The following is a 6,000-nucleotide window of genomic DNA, read 5'->3' as shown; positions in this document are numbered from 1 at the left end:
AGGGTCTGCACTCCTCCAGTGCAGGGCAGGGTTTTCCTTCTTCCGCCGCTTTAAGGCATGCAGCTAAGGCCTTTTCCAAGAAAGGAAGAACCGCAGTGTCAGGTGCGACGTATGTAGGATGCTTCTTGCTCAAGGCAGGAAGCTTAGAGCAGGTAAAGCCCCTACTCTTAAATGCGGAGGCTAGCATAGCCTGGGCCTTTGCGAGATCGAACACTATCTCTTCTTTAGGTTCGGTCTCTTCCTTCGAGGCAGGTTCGGAACGAAGCCGGACGTAACAGTCCGGGTAGGCCTCGAAGCTTGGGAAGAACTCCACATCTTCCAACGGGACCGTGCCGATCTTGTCACTAACAAAGATCCTGCCGGTCGCAATAACCATATGCTCTGCATACCTCCACGGGTTGGCATGAGAGCAAGCTGGGAGATCCTTGACCGAAATCTTCTTCGGTTCTCTGGATCCAATCATTGACCTGATGGACTCCTGGTTCTCCTTCAGTCTGTCGTCCATGACAGCTCTAATCAGCCGGATCAGTTCTTGGGTAGAAGAGGAAGGATCCGGGGTCGAGGAGGTAGACGGAATGGACATTTCCGTCGGTGTAGGAGTAGGCGGAGGGATGGACGAGGGAGCAGCTCCAAGCTCCGACTCGGTGTATTCCACCTTGTCTTCGTCCTCTTCGGCTCCTTGAGCCATAAGCGTCTTCTCCGTGTCTTCCGAGACGTCTGAGATCTGTTCATCATCCTCGGAATCTAAATGACACTCGTGCATGGACTGAGCCATGACCACATCAGGTTCCACCGTAATTTGGACAGTGGGGATTGCTTCTTTTGGAACCACTGAGTCAGGGGAGGCCTTAGGGAACAACAGGGACCTCAGTTCTTCGGTGGCCAGGTACGGTCCAGTAGCATTTTTCTGAAAGCCACGCACCCACTTGCGCAGCTTTTCACGAGAAATGTCTCTAACCTCCGCTGAGGGAGGGTTATGGAAGGCCTCAACTAGGTGGGCCTGGCAGACCGTACAATCCAGTGGATTCCAGAACTTCAAATCCCCTTTCTTGTCTGCACAAGGGGCATGAGTCCTGCAAGCCGTATGCCCGTAAAACTGCGGGCGTTTCACAGCGCAGAAGGCGAAGTCACACTTCATCTGCTCCTCCTGTGGAAGAAAGAGAAAATGAGTATGGGGGAGTCATAAGAATGGCTCTTAAACTAAGTTAATATTAATCATTAATTTTAACTTAAAGAAGGTGTGATGCATAGAGAATGAAAACAGTAAAGGAGAACACGCTCCATGCATCTCGCCCGGCTGGTTACCATAAGCTTGGTCCTGGGATAATCCAAATGACCGAGATCATTGGATATAGTTTCCTAGGATTCCCATTATTTTGGAACTCCATGGAAAACCAAGGACAAGATTGGGATCGAATTCATTCGGTTCCCAGTTAAGAGCCAGAAGGCCTCATTAAAGGTAACTGCTTCTGGCAACCAGCCGTGCTAAGATGCACATAGCATGCTGGAATTAGAAGAATGCAAAGAGACAGCATGATCACTAATAGAGCAGTACTAGGTACTGATCTTAAAAGCAAAAGCAGCTTATCTATTTGCCATGTAGGGCTATCCTAGTCTTATGATAGCTACAGTGAGGGGGTGCAAGTATTCTTGACGCCTCCGAGGCATCCGGCAAGCCGGAGCTCGCTCCAGCATAGATTCTGGCATTAGAACAGACAATTTTCAAAAGTCAGTTAGATACCAGGATGGCGGCCGCCGGCACAACGGCGGCACGCCGGCAGGAAGCGGCGGCTCCGGCAGTCGGAGGATGCCAGGTTGGTGACTGGGATAAGGATGGTACAGGTAGTATTGGGTTGCCGGCAGTATATGCCGGCACTCCGGTGATCGACCGGCAGGCGGACGATTAGATAGGAGTAGGAGAGCCGCCGGTAGTAGCCGGCGGCAGCCGGCAGTCCCTCGGTACACGGGGGGCTGGCGGCAAGGGTAGGGAAGTCACCAAGAAGGAGGCAGGTATTGCCGACAGTAGAGGCGGCAAGAGACCGGCACCCGGATAGATAGAGAGACAGGGGGAGGGGGGAAGGGATGCAGGAAGTACCGTCAGGGTTCCAGACATCCCTCCCCCTCCCTGAGAGGGTGTACCCATGATAGAGGCAGGCTCTAACATCCATAAGCAGGGGTCACTAGGGACCGGAAGCTAGGTAGCCCAAGGGAGGGCTAGGGAACACCCAAGAGGGGAGGGGGGGAGACTCCCATATGCAGAACTATACTAGTAACTAACCTTATAGGACACTATGAAGGTATATGTACCAGAGCGGACTGCACAGGGAAGCTCGGGTAGCCCTACTCATCCACCCTAAGGAGGAGTTGTAGGACAGGGGACAGATGAGTATAAACTAACCTAAGCATAGGCTAGGCTATACAAGAGATAGGTGGGGAGGGAGAAGAGAGAGGTCTTCCCAGGAAGGGTTTCTGTACCAGAGCGGCCACTAAGGGAAGGGAGGACACTCCCTAACCTAAGATCAGGCTGATCGGCTAAAACGGTGCAAGAGTACAGTTTCAGCATGGAACAGAGAAACCTTCCTAACCCGACCTAGAACAGGGCTAAAAGTCCTGAACTAGGCAAGGAAGAAGACATATCGCTATCGCAGGAAAGTCATAGACTATCCTAGCCATAGAGGTAGGCTAGCCTAACCTCACTCTCAGACGCAATCCTAAAGGGGGTTCATTCCTTTAGGGAGGACCGAGAGGCGATATATACTCTATTAGACAATTAATCCCTTTACTCAGAAAAGGGATCAAGGCTAAATAGAGGGAATGCCAAGGCAGGGGATGAAGGAAGCATATAGGGGTCCTAAGGTTAGGTTAGGCTAGAAAGAATCACTGACTAGCCTATCCCCTATATGGTCCCTGAAGGCGAAAACATTTGCATCACTGTCAAAAGTATTGTAAAATAATAATGCCACTATCTTCATAACTTAGTCTAGGATCACTAATAAATCATGCATGAACACTTGTATGTAGGCTCCTGGCCTGGGGGCTATAGTAGCCGACTGGTATGAGGTCAATCAATGACAGATAAAAAGCGTCTAAACACGATATAAAAGTTCCTAGCTATGAAGACTAAATAAACTAATGTATTCGATTAGTATATAATGCCGGAAGCGTTGTTGTGGCAAACTAAATAAGACATGCAAAACAACAACGACGCCATAAAATGGCGGGTCCGGTAGAGGCACAGCTCTGCCACAAAACATCAATTATTTCGCAAAATAATATTTACTTTACGGCCAGAGCTTAATTAAACAATACTGGAACCTTGTACTCAACTTTCCAGAAGAAGGCGAGGCTGAAGGTAACGACATAGCGAAGATGCAAAGCGATAAAGATAACACAAGGGAAAATCCGTCTAAGTAGGGCAGCTACTAAACAAAGGATAAAGACGGGCGTGACGTCATTAGAGCAATGGCGTCCGTTTGTTTACGTCTCGAGTATCAGTAGTAGCCACGAGTGAGATTAGCTGTGGAACGGCTCCCAGCTATTCTCAGCCCTTACACACCGAAGCATTAACTCTGTTCGGGGTGAAGATAGCTATGTGGCACGTTCAGACATGCGTGTCCCCTGTTGTATTACGATGTCTTAAAGGGAAACCTTTGAGATACTCGCTCCAGAAGTTAGAATTCTGTGATAACCTGTGGTTAAATTCTCAGGGAATATCTTAGTAGTCTTATACCCAAGGAAGCTACCAAACAGGAACCTTCCATCAGGACGCCATGGCTTGAGCCCAAAAAATTAGGTTATTAACAACTATTCAATATCAGATTAGTGCCACACCAGATACATAGATACAAGTAACGAGATTCAATAATATAACGAAGGGCAGGATGAGTAAAATTCAAGGAACTGAAGTAAAAGGTTTCTAGTATTGACATAATTACGAGAAAGGTATACGAGCATCGATGAGTGAAAGTTTCCCAAATCTGTGTTAAGGGCTATAGTAACAGCGGTTCTGAAAAAAATGCTTTAGACTACCAGGAATTAGGCCCATTAAGATCTATTTCGAATCTACAAAAGCATGGCGTGAAGTTCAAACTATTTGCGGATGACACACAATTTCACTTCTCCATAAATTATATGGATGACACTACTGAAACCCTAAACCGAATCCTTGATAGTGTTAGAGAATGGATGACATCTAAACTACTAAAATTGAATGAGAGCAAAACTGAATTCATGGTGGTGGGTAAGAGAAACCGCGTGAGAAACTTGGGTGATATTCAAATCAACATAAATGACTCGGTGCCGATATCTAGTAAAGTTCGAGATCTAGGTGTATTTCTTGACTGTACCCTGTATCTAATTACCTAAAAAACTAATGTAATAAAAACTGCTGGTTATTATCTAGGGATTATTGTTTATATAAAAGTATCTGGACGAAACTTTTGTAAGAAACTTGTGATAAACTGTTATTGCCACGATTGACTACTGCAACTATCTATTACAATTTACCAAAAGTGCAACTTAAGACATTACAAAACATAATAAACAGAGGAGCAAGACTGATAAAAGGTGCCCCACCTAGAGAAAGGATCACCCCTACACTAATTGATTTACACTGGCTGCCGATTAGAGCGACAATTGAATCTAAAATATGTACAATAACCCACCGAGTTATCAGAACCGGGCGTCTAAAATACTCAAGAGAATTGCTACATATTGCGCAGCCAACATATCATGTCGACACGAGAATAATTACATATGTCTACTTTAGGCACCAGAGCCTTTAAATATGCGGCCCCGAGACTATATAATAAGCTCCCACGAAACATTTGAATGATTGAGGACATTAAGGCTTTCAAGAGGAAACTGAAGACTTTCTTATTTAAATTCATACGGCATTGACGATTTAACAGTAAATGAACAATGCGTCACCTGAAACGATACTCTGAACGAACAAAGTAAAACGACAGCGGAGGTCCTGTAGAGAGTGGGGTTCTCCTGCTGTATGGGACCGGAAAAGCAACCATCAAAGTACGTAAAGTATCTTGGTTTTACTTCAAAAGTGCTAAAATGTGTAATTCTTGAACTGTTAATCACTTATAAAAGTCGATGTATTGCCAGACAATCCGTCAACATAAAGAATTACATTTTACGGACACTGCAATCCAACCTGGCTTGCCTTCTCTTGTCGTCAAAAAAATTAAATATTAATTTTATCAAAGGTGATCTCTTTTGTTGTGCACGAACTGGTACTTATTGATTTACAGGGGAAGTTGAGTAAGCAACTTGCCATTAACTACTGTATACAAATTGTAAACTCATTTACAAGGAAGAGTGCTAGACCCAATATTACGAATTATACTATAGGTCTATCTAAAGAACTAAAGGGACATGAAGTGGAGTAAAAAAATATTTGCAGATACACAACTTTAACTTTCCGTAAATAACATCGGCGATACCGATGAAAACTTTAGACCAGGTATCTTACCAGTATTAGGGAATGGCCGGATGACAGTTAAACCACTAATATTAAATGAAAATAAAACCGATTTTAAGGTGATAGGAAAGAAACTTGGGGTAACGTACAAATAAGGGGATTTTGACGTAGGAAAAAAATAAATTTTTGGGTAAGTATAGTAACTTGACTAATTTGTAGGCCTATAAATGCCCAAATAAATAATGTAGTAAGAATTGTTGGATATCACCTTAGAAACACTGATTTTGAAAAAAAGGGTATCTAAATAAATATTTTGTAAAGAAACTTGTGCTTAATTGTATCCTCATCAAGATTCGCCAATTTAACTCCATCTACTACGATCTACACAAAGTTAAGAAATTACAAAACAATGAACAGAGGAGCACGACCGATAAACAGTGCCCCACCCGGAGAAAGGATTACTCCTATGTATACCAATTTAATTACAATGACTGCTTATTTCTGCTTATTAAAGATAAAATATATTATAAGGTATGTCCAATAACCTAAAAGTTACCAGAACCGGA

This window comes from Palaemon carinicauda, chromosome 3 (assembly GCF_036898095.1).
Source record: "Palaemon carinicauda isolate YSFRI2023 chromosome 3, ASM3689809v2, whole genome shotgun sequence".
NCBI lineage: Eukaryota > Metazoa > Arthropoda > Malacostraca > Decapoda > Palaemonidae > Palaemon > Palaemon carinicauda.
The sequence above is the reverse complement of the archived record's forward strand: the minus strand, read 5'-3'. Positions refer to the sequence as shown.